At 35.7% G+C, this 20,576-nt stretch overlaps 1 protein-coding gene across 1 annotated transcript in view; it reads left to right on the forward strand.

Moving 5' to 3' along the window:
- dally (division abnormally delayed protein) overlaps positions 1-20,576 on the forward strand; it is a 186,930-nt gene that overhangs the window by 43,951 nt on the left and 122,403 nt on the right. The window lies entirely within an intron of this gene.

Consider the following 20,576-nt stretch of genomic DNA (forward strand, 5'->3'; position numbering starts at 1 on the left):
ACATACGTACAGGTAAAGCTAAAATAAAAGCGTGGTAATGAAAGCTATGAAGTTATCTACTTGTTACAATAAAATACAGTCTTATTTAATTCCGTTCATTTGAGATTTTTTCAATTTAAATTCAAAGGAACGACGTTACCTTTAACAGTTCGCTGTAATTGAAGAAAATTGAAGATTCAAGAAATATCTAAACGGCACGAGGTAAGATCTAATTCTATCAATTGACCTAAATAGGTTTGCAACGAGCGCACTGTTAGCTTTCAGAGTAATGGTTAGTTTGCATATTGGCTGTTCAATGCATTCGTTACGTATTTATTTACAGTTAACAGCAAATCTAGGTATTTATTTTATTTAACGTAGATAAACATTTTTAGTAACAGGCCAGTAAATAGATGTTAACATGTTCAGTGATTTTTACATCTTCGTTTCGTGTTTGACAGTTTGCTAAACAAAGGGGTAGACTTTTAATTTTACATGCTTAACCAAAGGCCTTTTAAAATACGTACGTAGAATATTCATCTGTAGCCGATGAGCATCTGTTTTTAATCAGATAGATCCGTGGCTATTCCTGAGGAAGCCTTTTATCTTCCTCTCTCTTACCACTCTCTTGAAAACGGAAAGTATCACTTAACACTGCAGTTAAAACAGATGTAGGTGTAGCAATGGTTTCCCCAGAGTTGACCCACGGAGTACATATGTGTGTAAACCTCAGAACCTTAAAAAGTATAATAAACTTATTTTAAAAGTTTCATCGTATAGTTGTCAGTTATGATAGAAGGCTTATGTAAGATATATGTACCTAATCAGCTAATGTAAGCATGTATCAAGGTACAAACAGGGCCTAGGACATTGCCTCATGTCGTACATTCAAATTATAATGTCTGATCGACTTACATAATGGTTAATATTCATCGGCCGGTTGGCGAATGTGCTCTTTGTCTCGAGACAATAGCGTACGTATTGCATATGCTTATTGCATACGTTATTGGAGGTGTGCCCTCTCATATTGACAGGAATGGTTATTTTTGCATCAATGTTAATGTGAAAGCTTCCCCAAAAATTTTGGGGATAAAATGTAGCCTGTCACTTTCTGTCAAGTACCGAGGGCTTAAATTTTCTGTTAAAGTGCTCATCAAAACAATTGAAATACTTTTCAAATTACGTAACGGAATAAAGGATTAATTTGTATATTACTACCTACTTGAAGAGTTTTGAAAAAAATATTTGTTTACTAATATAGAGGAATGTAATGATATTTTTAAACTAGATGTCGCTGGTGTACCTGAAGCAAATAAGTTTGGTGATACATACATACATATGTAGCTGTACGTTACTTCCGTTCCTTGCCTTTAAATATAGATTTTAGTATAGGAAAAACCCCACAAGGTATTTAATGTTATCTTCGAGATTTATCAGATTTTCCGTCCACATGACCATTATATGCTTCATGTTTATGTATGCACATTATGCACCGGCACTGAACTGCGTTGTTACATAGTGGAGTACATAGTCATTATGTATATTGGTATAAATTGTCGCTATAAAATTAATGTATATTGCGTATATTTGTTCATTAATTGGCCGTTTAAGGTACCTGTTTGTGCTGTAATTATTTAAGTGGAGTTAAATTTCCGATTATTTCTATTATTGTTTTATGGCTAGATAGTGTCTCTGAATAGTGTTGTCAAATTATAAAATATAGTGTTTTCTCTTTGAAATGATTTAAAATCCTCTGAAATAAACCCAATACAAAATTCAATGATTTAAAGGAATCTTTAAATACATATTTCTTCCAATGTTCCTCATATTTTTTTATAAACTTTTCACACGTATTATTAATTTTAATATATAAGTGCATAAATTTTACATTTTTATGCATAAAATATTAATTCAATATTAGTTTCTTTTATTAAAGCATTAATATTTTTGCTATTTAAAAACAAGAATCCTGGGCCAAATAAATAAAAAAAAAAACAAGTCCTATAACTTTTCTGTGACTCTTGTATAAGTTCACACAGAATATTTAGAATATGTATTCAAGCTTTGAATCTGTAACGCCTAAGTCTTGGGACAAAATATTTGCATACAAAGGAAGGCTTAAAACCCAAGTAGAAAATTATCACTTTGTTTTCATTCTATATTCGCACGCAAACTGTATTCGCGTACATATTCATGATCTTGCCACATGCACGTCAAATATCAACGAGGTACTACACGCAATTCCAAATGTACGTCCAAACGTACTATCCGTACATAAAATAACTAGCTGACCCGGCAAACGTTGTGTTGCCATATAAATAAAAAAATGTTAAGGGTGAACAACCCTTATCACTTAGGGGTATGAAAAATAGATAGTAGTCGATTCTCAGACCTGCTGAATATACATATAAAATTTAGTGAAAATCGGTAAAGCCGTTTCAGAGGGGTACGGTAACTAACATTGTAAATTTAGCCATTCGAAGGGGAAATTAAAAAAATACTTTTAGGGCAAACCCTTACAAGGTTCCTAAGGTTCAATGGTAAATTGCAGGTGCAATGGAAAATGCAGGCTTATATATATTTTTTATGCAATAAATTTAAATAAAAATTATTTATTTATTTCTTTTCCGTTTATTAAGTACTCGTAATAAGTTATATGGATGCGAAATAAAAGTTATATAATAATTTAACATATTGAATAATGTTGAAAACATGTAAGAATCAATTGTAATTGTATATTGATTAAAACAATTGGATCACAAATCCAAAAGTTACAATTTTATGAGTCTTTTCGAAACAGTTTATTCTAGTTTGTTTTTCTAAAGTGTGTTGTTGACTGAGAAAGCATTTGCAAATATATTTGCAAGGATTAATCTAAATGTGGGAGGATTTATATCAACTGGTTGGTTTCCGTTCGGCTCGAAGGACCTACTTTTAGCCCAGTTTGAAATTTATGTCGTTATCTTTAGAAAGCGTTGAAGTGTAAACATTGATGTGAATAAGAAAGCTTGTTTAAATACGCTTTTATTTACTTTTGTTTTTTAATCAACATTTTTGTTATTTGCTACAATATCATAATTTTATGTGTTTATTTTTAATTTAGATTTTTAACATGCTTTTATTTTGGGTTATTATTGATTTATTTCAGAGTTATGTAGTATGATATTGCTACAATATCTTGATCTTTTGTGTTATTAATATTGGAACAAATTCTCGAATTGAATCGATCTCGATCACACGGTTAAGACAGATATTATAAGTCTTCATGCCTCTTTGTTGGCGCTTTGATATGTCAAGTGATAGTGTAATATGACAGTGATATGCCTGTATGTACCTAAGTTATATGCGATTATTTATCACTTCACTTGAGTTATAACAAATTACTTCTCGTATTACTTAATTCATCTTATTCTCAATTTCAACGATAAAACCTTATTGATAGACTTAAACAAGGATTCCGTTTGTGTATCTAGTATCTATGGACCCAAGCCCAGATGGGACATCTAAATCTATCATTAGGACAGCTTCCTGACAGGCTAAGGGCATCCGAGCCACGCGGTTCCCATTCTATACTATAACGAATAGCTTTAGCGAATTTCTATTCATTTCATTTTGCTCATTTATTTATCTAGTTTCCTTTAGGTTCGAGGGCTTGACGGGTAATAACTCTGAATAATTCACGAGAACTAAAATAATGTTCGGCTATCCGTAAAGCCCTGACAGGCCGTCCTCTAAAAACAGAATTTGGGTTAGCTTTCCGATGATCTCTGAAAACATATGTGGAGTTATGAGCTGTCATTTGTTAAAGAGTATGGGTTTATTATAGTATTGACCATTTGAGAAAGTTGGTACGGTTGATTAAGGGGTTTTTGTGTAACTAACATAGATAATAGTAGACTAAGGCAGACGAGTGACTCGATGGAATGTCACAATCACCTTTGAACATTTGCAACACAGAGGAGTTACGGATGTCTCTTTACATCCGTAACTCCTTTGAAGGAGAACTCTTTTGCACCTTTTTAGAAAGTCTTATGTCAAGATATATCCCCGAATGTAAATAAAAAATGTGCATATGCACTATCGTGTCAGTTTTTTCTGTACTATAACAGCGGTATGGTTGTCGCATATAGGTACATTCAAGATGGATTCCCCTGAGTTTTTTATTTCATAGGCCGTAGTGATTATTTACATGTAGTATGTTGCATGCTTTGTCACTATACTTTCGTCTTAGAAAGAAATTAACTATTGAGTTTATCTTTATAATTTCATTGGTCTCTCAAATGCCTCAGATAAATCAACCAATCGTTTCTAAAATCGTACAGATACTGTTCGTTTTAATTAAACCAATGACATGTTACTTGTCGTTCGTATTTCGAAGCCCGATCGATATCAATAGACATGTATGCAGCATGAAATACGTGCATATGACTATCGACATGAATCATGCACCGTGGGTCGGCCGAGCACGTGTTGCACATGTTGAAAATCGATCTAATCATTCATATCGAAAGATCAGTTTAAATGAGCTAGTCACTAGAGCTAGAACCAGCTTTGTATTGTGGTTTATTCGCCATTGGAGATTGATTGGGTCTGATCATGTTGGCGAATAATTTATAGGTGATATAACTTTGTGGTTCGAGTGCGGTAGCGCCTGCACTTAATGCTTTCTTATTGCGGCGTGCTGCTGTGTTCTGGTTTGTAAGGTGCGGTAAGGGAATGAAGCGTCCTTATTTAGTTCGCGAGGGTAGCAACGTATCTCTACTTCGGATAGGACCCCTGTTCTAGTCAATTATTGATATGTGCCTACGGACTGCAGTAGTTTATTTGCTTCATCCTATATAAATTAAAGTAGTAATGTACGATTCTAAAATAATGAGGCAAGTATGTAGTAAAAGCAAGTGACAAGTACTTATAATATGTATTTATATTGATAACTAGCTGACCCGGCAAACTTTGTACCGCCTCAAAATCTGTTTATCAAATATATTTCATATAAAATATAGCCTATGTTACTCGTGGATAATGTAGCTTTCGAATGGTGAAAGAACTTTTAAAACCGGTCCAGTAGTTTTTGAGCCAATTCATTACAACCAAACAAACAAACAAAATTTTCCTCTTTATAATATTATAGAAGAAGAAGATATTAGTACCTATATTTCGGCAGTTCAGGTGCTCTGTATTGGCTACGTATTGAGTTTGAGAACTCCAATTGAAGGCTGGAGCTGTTTGTGTGTGTTCACGAGTTTTATTCAAGTGCGGTATTATATACACGAATCCGATTGAATGGAAATTGGAAGGCATGCGCGCTGTGAACCATAACGAGCTTTTAATGAAACGTTTAATATTGAAAGTTCGATTTTGATTCTGATAGGTACATGTATCTTAAACGTATATATGATTGCTTTGGTTGCATGTATGTGCTAAACTTAAATAAATTATGTACATTTTGAAGAAGTAGACATTTGGGCTTTAATTTTTTTTTATGCTTGCTTGTGCTAGGAACAAATTGATCTAACTTGTATGCGTATGTTGTACTTTGTTTTCAATGATGCAAATTAAATCCCAAAAATATTTAGGGAAAAAATATTGACAAATCCTACACGGGAGTAGGTACGCGCTGCCGCCCGTGGGTGGTGGTGATGGTTCCACCAACTTTCAAGTATTTTCTACTACAAAGTATTAAGGTAAAGCCAAAATTCAATGTTCAATGTATTTAAAAAGCGATAAAATCTAAAACATTTTCTAGCAGTCCTACTAGCCAAAAACCTGACACAGCACCTAAAAATGCAAACCCAATCCCGAGTCAGTCGGCTTTAGAGCATTGACCACCCGATGCTCGTTTTTTAATTTTCCACATACCTAGCAGAACATGAGCCATGAGTCATGGGGTCACAGTGACTCATGGCCATGGCTTTATCGACACATCGCCATTTAATAACGGATGTGTGAATTGGTTTATACGTGTGAGGTTTTATACTTTGGGGCTAATTGATTTGATTCGCTCTGCGCTAAAGGTTGCTTTGTCTTTGTTTTGTTTTATTTTTGTAATAAAAGCTTTAGCTTGTATTTAATGGTCTTGCGAGGTATAACGCACAGCGGTGTCTCTTTGTATGATCTTTTGATCATATATTTTGGCAGTTGAAACTAGTAAATGTTAGTTGCAAGTCTGGAAAGAGTTTAAGAGTAGACCATATAGGCATATAAACGTGGTCGTGGTAATGAATGTAGTGTATTCCGCATAAAACTGCTAGTCCGCTCTGAATATAGAAATGAATCGCGTCGCCATAGCAAATTGTATTGCCTGCGCGCAACAACTTCAGAGCGGACTAGCAATTTGGCGCTAACTATACCTACCGTTGAACCCTTTGTGATCTTTGGCTGTGACAGTGTCTCCACTGACGCTGCCTTTGGGGATGGTCATAGATGTCAATGGGCGGTATAAACCACTTACCATCAGGAGAATTGCAAGCTCATTTCCATCCACAATCTTATAAAAATGTTTATTTGTATATATAGCAATGTTGCTTAATAAAACTTCACCTTGGAGAAGTCACAAGCATCATAAATGATGTCTATAGGATGTTTTCATTGTCTTCTTTTAGCGATTACGTTATATCCCACTCAGAAATAGGTCTGAATAATGAACCGTTGCAGCGGATGTGGGAACTGGATAGGGTTGCCAAAAGTTGTACTTTTGCGAAATCCAGGAAATATATTTATTGGATTTTTTTTTGGTCGACTTACAATTTATACTAAGACTACGTACTTTATTATTTATTACCGTTTTTTTCATCCACTATCGACCCACTGTAATATAATCGACTAGCGATCTTTTCTGTCGCAGGCCTAAAATTATTTCTATGTACAAAATAGTCACATAACATAGAAAATAGTAACACAGTAAATGTTAGTACTCATGAAGCGATTTTTTAGGCTCATCTGCAATTTAAGCCTAATTGCCGCTGAAAATATATACTATATTTTACTTTACAAGTCCTGTACGGTATTATATATTATAGAATACTGGTGGCAACCCTAAACCTGGCGAATATATCCTGCACACTAAATGTATTTTGTATGTCACTCACAGCTACCAAATGCCTAATGGTCGAGTTTTAGGCACATCTGGCCTACATTGGGATTTAGCTTTGCTTCGGATTAGCTGTCGGTTGCGAATTGTTTGTTTTCGATTAGTTTTGGTTCTGTATACACGAATCCCCACATAGGTATTTGACTTGTCTTTTTGATAGTAGTAGGTATTTTAACTTAGTCGTTTGTAGTAACGTGTATGCAACTGATTTCTGGTAAGACTCTAATCTTATCTCAGGTTGCTTACAAATGTCCATGGGCGGCAATATTTACCATCAGATGGACTGCATTTTCGTTTGCTACTTCTATATGATCATAAAACGGGTCATAGAAGTTTCTTTTGCTGGTCATTGGCGGTAGAATGTTGTCTTAATTGTAGTAGCCCTGCAAAAGGAATCTCACCTTAATCACAACCCTGAATTTGGTGACAAATCCTGGACTTTCTTCTTCTTCATCAACCCATTACTGTCCAATTGCTGGGCACGGGAGGTAATTCATTTGTAATACGCACATAACTTTGAAAATCCGAGGTGCGTGCCTAGGATTTTAATCTCGGACCCGTCGATCAAGAGGCCGAGTTTCTTAAACACTAGGCTATCACTGCTGCTTAAATCCTGGACACACCTTCGAAAAGCTTTATATTTACGCAAGTTCTTATTCAAACCATTATTTATATATCTAGCAAATCCTAAACGAATTCCCGTTGTGAAGCCACAAGAACATTTGTCATACTAACCTTCGAATAAAAAAAGAAATTTAAGCTTAAAAGACTGAGTCGTTTGATCTTCCCCGACGTGATGCGGTTACGAACTCGCTCATATCAAATCAATACTCCTCAGGGTCCTCGTTACCGCAATTTATTGTCACGAAGTTTTGAACTTTTAGCGTAATGTCTGCAGATTGCTGTTTCGGAAATATGTCGGCTTTATCAAGAAGTGTTTGTTTAATGTAAGATGTTATTTTGGCAGCGCTCATTGCTTCGTGGAGTGAGTTTATAAAATAAAACTTTTTAAGTATTAATTTCCTTGCTTTGGATGGACGATATATCTTCTTCCTAGAAGATATATACAGGCCGTGCAAACACCTCTCGGACTCTCGTGGAGGAAAGCAGAATCCGACTTGTGTCTGAAATCGAAGACTCTCTGGAGCAGGTCTCGACATGGGGTCGACTTAACCTTGTTGAGTTTAACCCCACGAAGACACAAGTCTGCGCGTTTACCGCTAAAAAAAACCCCATTCGTCATAGCGCCACGGTTCCAAGGTATTCCACTCACCATTGATAAAAGTGTGGGGATCCTGGGAGTTGACATATCGTGTGACGTGCAGTTCCGGGGTCATTTGGACGTTAAGGCCAAGTTGGCATCAAGAAAGCTGGGCGTCCTGAACAGAGCGAAGCAGTACTTCACTGCGGGGCAACTCCTTCTGTTGTATAAGGCTCAAGTGAGACCTCACATGGAGTACTGCTCCCATCTCTGGGCAGGGGCGCCCCAATACCAACTTAACCCACTTGACTCCGTGCAAAAACGCGCGATCCGAATCGTCAACGACCCCAGGACCTCCGATCGGTTAGAACCTTTAAGCTTGCGGAGGGACATAGGTTCCCTCTGTGTGTTCTACCGGGTTTACAATGGTGAGTGCTCCGAGGAACTATTTGACCTGATGCCTACGTCACCATTCCTCCATCGCACCACTCGCCGAAGGATGAAGTTCCATCCACACCAACTGGACCCGTGGCGGTCCTCCACAGTTCGGTTTGCACGGACATTCTTGCCACCCAGAGCGCTATGACATGGGGCTCTTCAAAAAAGGTGCAAAAAGAGCTCTCCTTCAAAGCCGGCGATGCATTGGCGACTCCTCTGGTGTTGCAAATGTTCATAGGCGACGTTGACTACTTTCCATCAGGTAGCACGTCTGCTTTATCGTTAGGCTCAAACATATAAAAAAAAAAAAAAAAAAAAGATGATATTATCGTTCATATATGAATAGTTTGTCAGGTGTGAACAAGTATCGAGGAGGCCACACATATTTCTATTGAGAAGCAATTCTGCATTTCAGTACTGCTGGTTTCAATGCAGCCAGAATTACATATGAGATAACTATTTAGTTCTTTGGAGTGGCAACGCATCTATCATCGGCTTCAGGTAGTACTCCAGTTCCATCTGGAATCTGTTACAGATGTTCTTTAGTAGTATTGAGCATTTACCGTTTGCTACATCAATCTTATTAAAAATATTATTTCCCCCGCTTGCAATAAGGTTTTGTTACCTGATCACACTCTACCAGTCAATCCTGAAGTCATATATTTTCAATAATCTCCCTTTACATATTTTAATATCATAACTTAGTTCCATGTTGTGTTTGCAATAAGTGAATCAATTGTCAAAATAAACTATATAATACGCCTATATAATTCGGACATTAGGCAATAAATCAAACGTTTTTTTCAATCCATATTTTTCAGTACTTCGAAATCAATTCCAACAAAAGCCAAAGCATTCGTGACAAACGAAAATCAAAAAGATATCTACGAACAAATTTTTGAATTATATTACTGCCGTATCATGGCTTATTGATGTTTAATCTGAACATCAGGCTATGGCTTTATGGTGAAATAACCCGCAGTGGGTAATCATGCGGAATGGGTGCGGCTACCCCATTGTTTTCTTTCGTAGGTCGGTCGGCGATTTTCCCCATAAAAGATACTGGTTTTCGCATTGCATGAATATTTCCCAAATGGACACGGATATGTCCATTTCATGCTAGCGAGTCGTTTTAGCAGTTTTATTTATCGTGGATTGTAGTATTGTTTGGTCATGTATTTTGGGTAATAACAGTTTTCTAGTGTTACTATAATATATTGCTTGTTTTGAAAGAGGTGCTTAGATTAAGTCAGTGTATTAGGAACAAATAGTATTATTTGCAGCTATATTCTTTCTGCACCTTTGTTTGATTTGTTTCATCGCCTATCAGATACACCATTAATTGTATAGTGCATTTGTCTTTATTTCAAGTTAAAATCTTTGATAAGATTTAAATTTCCTAATTGAAACAATATATGTTTATATGTTTTACAAATACACATAAATATATTTACTGGACTTAGCTTTACTGGACAGATTAATCTTTCATCATCATATTGTTAAAACAAAAATACGCGTTTTTATTCCAATGTACACATTAAGCAGAAATAATTGAATACAATATATAATATTATAACCTACTCTGAATTGCTCATAACGTTTATTGAATACCGTGGGCGACCGATATAAGATTAGGAAGTTTACGATCTCATCGTAAACTGGGCAGATATCACAGTTTACTGCGATATCTCGATTTGGTTTTCGGTATAAGGTATGTTTTTATAATACAGAGGGCAAAGGAGTATGCAGTATGCAATGTATGTATAAATATAATGACTCGTGGACCTCAGTAAGCAACAATAGGATTAGACTTGAGTTCTGTTATAGATGTCATGCTAGTTGTTGCCGCTGAGGACTAAGTTAAAATGCTTAATATAAGTGTCCCTCCCTAAGGACATTCTTCAAACCACTATATATCAGCGCTTAATGCTGCTGTTACAATTTAGGAATTTTCGTAGGTGTCTCAGTGGCGCTTACGGATACTAACCGCAAAGAGTTCTTCCACATTATACATATATAAATATCCTATATTATTATCCCATAAACCTTATCGAATTTTGAGCCTTGTGGTCTTAATTATCTGTGGTTTTGTACTAATTAAGCGGACCACCGAAACGCTTAGTAATCGGCGAAACATATCTTTATGACGGCAATGTTGTGACTTCCAGTATAAATATTCGTTGTTTTCTGGGCTGGAGCCAGATTTTATAGGTAATATTTTTTTTATTTCTTCGTTAGGGATGGCAATCGTAGCTCGATTAATGGAAGAGTCGATTTTTGGACCAAAAATATCGATTCATTTAATCGATCTCAGGTAATAGATCGATTTTGTGAATCGATCTTTAATCCTAGAAAATTAAAATGAGTTTTTTTTCGAAGTTGATTGAACATTAACAAATGTTATGGACACTTTTTGGACCGACGTATACGTATTTCAGTGATTGTTTAGTCCTGATGTTTTTTTTTTCGCTAGCTTCCCGTCTGAATCCCTGAATAGATCGAAGATCGATTTTTTAAGAATTTATTCTTTGTACCTTAATTTTTTGTGAATCGATTTTTCACTTCGATTCGAATCGATTCAAGAATCGATATTATCTTGAATGAATCGCCAACCCTAATCTTCGTTTTGCAATCATGACATAGTTCCACGGATACCTCAGTTATTTACGAGTTATATACCTACATATATTACATAAATTTAATATTGGAACCACTAACGTTATAGCTAGTAAATAGTAATAGCATTGACCGTCATATTGTGGGAACATTATTTATGATATAACACATATTCTTTTCACGATTCAGTATGGTGCAGGTAACATGTTATAATAGTATTAGATCTGTATTTCCTGTGACATATTAAAATTAAATGACTGTAAGTATTAAGTACTACAAGTATTAAGTATCAGTCATATCACCTAATACAGGTCATGGAAAATTATCCCATGTGTTAAAAATTTGCTGTAAATATAAAAAGATCTTTTGAATTAGCCATTACGTTATATATTAAGACAGGCACAATAAAAGACGTTTATGTAGGATTTTCTAATTTGGTTTTTGTTTGTCTCACTAGTAGGAAATAAAGAATACTTTATTTTGACGACATTATTTTTATAACTTAGTTTTAATATAAGTCACTCAGGTATTTTATCACGAATCAAAAATCTTTCCGTCCGTGTTTTCCGAAACACATCTTAATCCGAGATTAAAATTACGAGCCCAAAGCACACACGCGTAAACCGCAAAGTATAAAATATTATTTTAACTGGTATATTGTTGACCTGTGAAATATTCCCTTGGAGTGTGTTAACGTTTATGTTTGAGGCGGATTGTTTGTTTAGGGCGAAGGGCTCGACTGTCCGGCATTCGTCATGATTACTCTGATCCTTTATTCAGACGTTAACACGTATAACGTATGATCTGTGCCTGGATTAGCTTTTTATTCGTTTCGCTTTGAAACGGAACTGTGGATGTGTAACGCGTAAGAATTGAACTTGATGGTTAATGTTTCAGACTTAAAGATAATTTTTAGGTATTTTCTGATGTAAACAGAGAAAATAAATATATTTTTTTTCTTATTTTCTAAGAAAATAAATATAAATTCATTTTCTTTGGTTTTTTCCCCAAATTTGCATGTATATAAAGTTTTAGAAGTAGTATATGTGTGCGCCGATAAGTAAGTGTGTAATGATAACATTTACAGAAAATTTATATTTTATAACATTTATTTTTAACAAAATAATTGTGGAGTAATTACTGTATTTTTCTTAATTAGATAAACAGGTTTGTGATGATAAAAAATACACAGGTATAAGGTAAATAATATAAAACGAATATTGCCTAAAGGTATTAGGTATAATATTATCATTTACTTATATGTATCACATTATTATTATATATATAGATATTCTAAAAATAAAACTAACAACATCATCTGTCACAAATGACTTATTTAGCTATTACTTCTCGAAGCATAATTCCGATTGCTTTATAAGGCTTTGCAGGTACAGTCGGGCAAGTTCACACGTCGCGCCGACCGCTGCGCCGGTCGCCGGCGCGCGAATTATCGCTCGTCATTATCTGCGAACGATTTATTTTCTTATTCGCAAGGCGGCTTATCCTTTGAATTAAATTTAAAGAACCCTTGTCAGGCTGCGCAGTGTATTTCATACAACACCAGCTTTTTTAATAATATACGAGTAGCAGAGGAGCATGCAGTTCGCCTGATGGTAAGTGGCTACTACCGCCCATGGACATCTGTAATCAACTCCAGATAGGATTAGATATTTCTACCTGGAGGTCGGCCACAGATGCGCCGCTACCCCTGAGGACTACGCTGAAACGCCTCGGAAAAGTATATCTTACCACACCCTTCAAACCAGAACACAGCACCGCTTAACACTGCTATTATGAGGCAGAAATAGGTGTGGCGGTGGTGCTACCGCAGTCGCACCTTCGATACCTCGGGTTTAATCGGATACCTCCCATCAGTCGTGCCGTGCCGGAATACGTAGCAATGTAGTACGTATGTATGCATTCCTTTAGGTCGCCCGAGGAATTTTATGTAAATTAGCTTTTTACAGCGTTTTTTATTTGCCCGAGATTCCTCGCTAGTCCCTGTGCGAATATGCGCTTAATGAAATCTCTGATTTGCGCGCAGGTATGAGATTGAAAGATAGGCTATATGGTATAAAATTTTATAAAGACGCAAGAAAATAACAATGTTTTCAAGTTACTCTAGTAAACGGTGATAAGTAAATTGATAATTCATTAATAATCTCAAATAGTTTTAAAGCCATTTTGCTGTCAGAAATGCTTAAATGAAAATCAATAAAATATGTACTTAAAGCCACTTAAAATTAAACAAAAATAATGAAATACTTAATGCGCCTCGTGGGTATTTTTTAATTCTAGTTAAATGGTATATATATCTATAATATGTATGTTATGTCTTGTACATTTTTCATACATTGGGCAGCAATCGTTGAAATGTCGGAAGTAGAGATATAGCTACTACAACAAAATATAAACTGTCCTTCAACATTACGCTTGTTACATTGTATAAAGACAATCAGCGGTTGTTTATTGTAGCCGTACCACGAGCGTGACAGGAAAGCCGGCGATTACATCGGGATCGCGATCACATCGGCCGATTCTCGGAACTCATAATTAATGTGCCGTCATAGAATAATACAGTGCCTTGTATGGCAGCGAGCGTGACTATGAGCGATTTTTGTGAGCTAACAGAGCCAGATGCAACCTACATCTGTTGCTTATGCCCTGGTACTTGTTATAGATATCCTATGATAAAAATTGTAAAAATACCTAACTAACCTATGTACTTATTTAAGACATTCTGTAATAGGCATTGTAAAAAAGTAAACTCGAGAGTGTGGGTGTGTGACAAAAATTATTCGTGTGAAGATTTCTTGTGTTGGAGGTGATTTGGATTTCTACTTGTGCATTTCAGTATTTGGATTTAGTCAAATATTTAAAACCAAAATATGGAGGCATTTGAGTTCATTGTTATAGCCTGGATTTTACCTTATCGAAGAGCGTCTGAAGGTAACCCTTAAGAACTTATTTGTGGTTCAACTCTATTAGTCATCACTGCTGCACCTACTTCAGCCTTATAACAGCAGTGTTAAGTGCTGCGGTGTTCTGGTTTAAAGGGTGCGGTTATGGAGACACTTGTCCAAGGTTCTCCAATTTGTTCTACAGGGGTGGAAACTTATCATACGCACCTATGATCTCAGGCATGAATCTTATTTTATTTGAGCGAGTTACAGATGTGCGGTAGGAGTCACTTACCATAAAGTGGACTTCACACTCGTTTACTACTACTATATGTAAAAACGAGCTTTTGCCCGCGGCTTCGCTCGCGTTACGAAGTAATATTTTCATCTCCTATTTTATCCCCTATGTGGTAGAATTGATCAAAATCCTTTCTTAGCGGATGCCTACGTCATAACATCTATCTGCTTGCCAAATTTCAGCCCGATCCGTCCAGTGGTTTGGGCTGTGCGTTGATAGATCACTATGTCAGTCAGTCACCTTTGAGTTATATATATTTAGATACCATAATAGGATCAATCAAAACATTAAGTAAAGGTCATTAAACCTAAACCAAGGTTAATTAAAAGATACGCAGATGTAATATCTGTTTAACTTTGACATATACAGATTGTAATTATGGCCGGCCAGTACGGGGATAATTGAACGCTGAATACGTAATTTTCGCTCTGATAATTTATATTAAAACGGGTTATCCAGCGCACTCACCCGTCTCTTTTTCAGTAATTTTCTTTATGAATTTTAAAATAGAAAACAGGCATGTCGCTCACCTGGTCATATGGTCACGGTAAGTGGTCATTAAAGTGTAATGATATCTGGTATCAACTCTTAAATTTTTCCTAACTGTAGCCTTACCATGAGTTTTCAAAACATCCCACAATTTTACGATACGTTTACTCAATCCATTATTCTGTTCCGTTTACATCAGTAGACTGAGTAAACGTAACAATACGTAAGTGCTCAAGTCTTTTTGTCTGCCTCACATGTTCGCAAAAAGAGAGACAAAACATAAAGCGTCATTTTATTAATTTACACATTTAATGTTACGTTACTGACACTATAGTTCTGGGCGCTGATTGGAAAATGTATGGGCAATAGGTAAACAAATACCACAACAGTCATATTTGTCAAAACGTAAAAACTCATGGTAAGGGTACTGATGTCAGCCACAGACGTGGTACTATATAAGATTAGTAAAGTGAGTAGTAAAGTAAAAGCGTAGTAAATACCTCTCCTTTACCACTTTACTTTTATTTGAATTAGATCCCTTTACTTTTATTTGAATTAGATCCCAGCAGATTTTATAAGCAAAAATGGTGTCCCTTGCTGACAAAAGAGTTCTTCCACCTTTTGATTTACGATGCATATATTTTTTAAGGTAAAATGGATTCCAAATCTCCTTGCATATTCTTCTACTGTAATTAAACGTCTTGTCCAATCCGAATTATTTCTTACTTACAGAACGTTCGGAAAAATAAAAATAATGTTGTGTATCTGTAATACAATATCCAATTGTGCAAATTACTGCTTAGTTCATCTAAGCAAATTGTAAGTACAACTAGACGTATACTTCATTATTTTTCAGTATAAATTCCGCGTCACTATCATCAAACTGTATTTATTCATGTGTATAAGCCGAGATTCACGCTCGCTGGGCTTTCATTGTTAATAAACACGCTTTGTTTTAGTTTTGTTAACAATAATCAAACAAGTTTAGCATAGGTACAGTCAGCTTTAGAAGTAGCATGAGCTGATGAATATTTCAAAAATACCTATTCACCAAAGCGTTCATAGATAGCTGAACACCCCAAGCATCAATTTAGATGAACATCGTAAAGTGTCAAAAGTAGATTAACGCTACCGCGTAAAAAGTACCTGAACACTGTATGTGCAAAATAGCTAAGGTTACTATATGATATGTCACTGTTCAGCTACTTTTGACACTGTAGTGTTCTACTTTTGACAGTTTATGACGTGGATCGAATTAAAGGGTGTTCAGCTTTGCAGGACTCCGGTTGTGTTCCGTCGGAGATCGTCGTCGGATGTATAGCTATTTTTATAACCTTAACATGTTCATCTACTTTTGGAGCTGACTGTACATAATCCGTGCAATAAACGCACTGGACTGCAAAAATAATTTTGCGTTGCATAAATTTTGTATTTGAGTACGTATCTATTTGATGTTATAAATGTTTTCATATCAGATGGGTTTTTTGTACAGATCTGTATGTTTTCTGTTTGTCTATTTAATATTACAAAAAATGTATACCTATTAGAGGAATTTTAAAAAGTATCTAAAATGTATACCTATTAAAGGTTCTAAAATGTATCTAAGCATTGATTTGCCTTTAGAAGTCTTGTGCTGTCCATATAGAATCTCCTTTAATTAGACAATTATTACGCAAAACCAGACTGCTTAAGATATAGCCTATGTCACTCCCAATATTTAGACGTACATACATACAATTTTGTTAAAATAATATATTAAAATACGTTAAGTCGATGGGTTGTAAGGCCAAATAATGAGACACATACATGCGCTTGAAAACATTACCTTCCGCAGCCGGATAAAAAGGAAGTTGATTTGTTGGGACGGCGGTAGATGTAGAAAGAGTGTATTACTTAACTTTTGAATGTAATTCTTGCTTCGTATGATATTCATGGGAAAATAAGTAGTAATAGTTAAGACCTATCTCATAACAGTCATAATAAAAAAGTGTTTTCTTTTATTCAGTGCGGGATCCTTAGCGTGAGACCAACTCATACTTAGCACAATTTTATACTCGATTTATTGTTTGCACTATAATCACATCGCTTGACGCTAGTGTGCATCATCGTTTTTACGGTAGAGCAAAAACAAGAAGTGTTTTATTGCTAACGCTGTGCACTTCTAATTCACCACTTACTAATATTTAATAGCTTTAAAATATACGAAGCCTTTAACAGATGGTTGAACGATGTAGTAATATGATTCCTTTATACAGAAAACGGGTGTACTTCCGAAAAGCGCATACCGCCGATCGACTTAAAATTTGGTAGACTAACTAACTAGATTTTGACCTTCTGATCACGAATATCATAACGAAAATTGGTGCAAACGCCATTTTGCCAGTCAGATGCAATTGATATTCCGTCCATCAATACGCAGAGTCAAAATTCATAACAACACTATCATAACTTGTGCTTCAATCGCAACAAACGTATATAAATTGCATAATAAAAAGCAATTGTATGGCAGGAAGCAGTAATCTTGCGTAGCGCCGTGAGGTCTAAGGGCGTCGCAGAAACATGCGTTCAAAGAAACGAGACCATATTAATATTCAGTGTATGTGTAATGACAAGCGCATGACTGACAGCGCGCGGTATTTATGCTAAGGACGTAGGATGCACTGCGCCTGCGCATGCTACGTGCACCGCTCTGCGCACAATTACGGTCAACGTGGATGTGTAGAACTAGATGAGCTTGGTGATATTGTTTTATAAATATAACGGCGCGCGCTTTGTTTTCATTGACCATTGCTTACAAATATTCATCCGGAGCGCCACCTGGGGTAATATATCTAACATAAAAATGTGAGCCGTCACGGGACGCCTGGCAGATGTGAAACATCGACATTATTTTGTAAAAGTAATATGCAGAAAAAAACATATTGTGATAGGAACTAAATATGTCATAATGATAAAATAAAATATTACGATTTTTTTCCAGATAACGATGACTATTTATTGAATTCGATTGCGCATGGCGACGCGTCGCCACACCGTACACACTACTGCATATAGACTGTATATATATACCATCGTATAGCGTGGCGTCGCGTCGCCACGGCATGCGTCGCCACGCCAGAAATCGGTTTTACGTGCGGCTATAGATGTTTCACATCAATAAATTAGAATTTCGGGTAGTTGAGTTTAATGTTGATAGTAAATTCATTTATTTTTAAGAGCGGGTACCTACATCCGAATGGAGTTGTCACTGTCAAACCCATTTGCTCTTAATCGTAATTTATTTTCGTTTAATCTTTTAATATTTTTGGTAATTGTTAATTGTAACAAGTAGTACAGTGATCCGATTACACTGTGAGATTTTTATTTTGGTAAATACCTTCACGTAATCGCCCACCCGATCTGAAGATGTTCGAACGAGCTTTAGATACACCTAATCTAGCCTAATATAGCTTGTACATTCTCCGACAAATATCATAGATTAGTAAAGATACTTCGCCGCCTTGACATTGAATGAAGCCACAAACGGCTTATTTTAGTAAGTTCTTTTTTTGAATCCTTGACAAATAAAAACATTTTTAGCGAAAATTTACGAATAAATAACTAATTTACGTAATTTACGTAATAAATAAATAATTATTTCAAATATTTAAGGGACATTTTAGCACGGAGACGTGGCAAAACTTTTTTACGCAACTATTTCAATTCTCAAAACTGGGTACATTTTCTTGTAAGGAGTGAGTAATCTTTACTAATCTATGACAAATATATACAATGCTTGATATGTCCCACGGTTCTAACCGCATTTTTAAATAGTGTCTCACGATTCATACCTTCGTGCGTTACTACTATTTATTAGACTTCCCTTGTGTATGAGATTCCATCAAAGAGATCTAGCTGGATATTGGGTTTTAGATTATAGATATGATGATTGATAAATCCGAAAAATAGCGAGTTAAAACAAACAGTAGGTAATATCGGAAAGGTTCTAGTTTTTTTCTTTAATTTGTATATTTTCCTCGACATCTATACATCATAGACAAACAACGTGATCAGGGCCGTGTTTCGCTAGGTTGTGTATACAAGTAGGTACAAGGCCCTTCTAATTAAATTTAATCAGTCCGTTGTTATAGCTGATTCGTCCTTGATCGACTAATACAGACATGGAGCTGAGCTATGTATGATATGATAGATATGTACTTACTATACATATGATAGAGAGGTACTTATTAACACTTTTCTCTTATTATAATGAGATGGCGTTACAAATAGATATAATTTTAATGATTTCTGTGAACTATATTTTTATTAGCGTTACATTTGCTAAAGTCTAAATATATTTTTTCTCCTAATCATTATAGCCCTACTCTAGAACCGAATTTGTTACCTACACATATAAGAATTGACTGTTAATTATAAGTTTACTAGAATACCTGCTTTTGGGAAGCGAATAAAGTTTGCTAGAGTACTTCTAGAGAATTCATCTTTTAGAAACAAACTGTGTAAAAATACCAAGCTAAAAACAAATAATATTTAATCGTGTTTAAATTTTCAATTACAAATTTGGTAAGACAGTGGCGCGTTGTCTATTTTGTAGGTAAAATGATGAAGCCTTATAATTAAACAGTTGGCGGGTAAAGACGGCCCGTACTATAAATCTTAGACAAAGGCGGTTTAAGTTCGCTGTAGATAGCTTTGTTGTGGTTTGCAATAAGACGATACAGCTATATAAAATGTTAGTATAGTGTATTGTACGTAAAATGTTGACGGGAGCTTACTTAAACGTCTACAATATAATGTTATTACAGAAACAGGCCTATTATTGTAGAGGTTATATTAAAGTGTAATAATGGAGTGGGGATTTTGCGAAATTGAATTGCTAAAAGATAAATGTTTTTAAATTTAATAATTTTAGGTAGGCTTCTTTTATCATACAATGCGCGAACTAATAGGTATTTGAAAATGCTATTTTAGTATAAGTATTATTCAATAATATTGCATTCCACCAGATTGTATGGTCACTGCTGTCCATTGGCATGGTACCAACTCCATATAACAGGTTCTACATAATACAGATGCCTTTTTATTCCCGAGGACTAAGGGCGGTAATAACTATTTGACCTATACCATTTGCCTACGTCACCATTCCTCCATCGCACCACTCGCCGAAGGATGAAGTTCCATCCACACCAACTGGACTTGTGGCGGTCCTCCACGGTTCGGTTTGCACGGACGTTCTTGCCACCGACGTGCAAGATGTGGAATGAACTTCCTTCTGAGGTATTCCCGGAGCGCTATGACATGGGGTTCTTCAAAAAAGGTGTAAAAAGACCTTTCCTCCAAAGCCGGCGATGCATTGGCGACTTCTCTGGTGTTGCAAATGTCCATAGGCGACGGTGACTACTTTCCATCAGGTAGCCCGCCTGCCTCATCGTTTAGGTATAATTATAAAAAAAAAAATATATAAAAAAAAAATAAACGAATGACAGCCGTCGCTGGCTGTTGACGGTCGCCGCCTTCAACGACTGACTACGGGCTTCAGTTGCCGATGAGCGACGATGTATAATT

Source organism: Epargyreus clarus, unplaced genomic scaffold (assembly GCF_041222505.1).
Source record: "Epargyreus clarus isolate Ecla_fem2 unplaced genomic scaffold, WU_Ecla_fem_2.2 ptg000014l, whole genome shotgun sequence".
In the NCBI taxonomy this organism is placed as follows: Eukaryota; Metazoa; Arthropoda; class Insecta; order Lepidoptera; family Hesperiidae; genus Epargyreus; species Epargyreus clarus.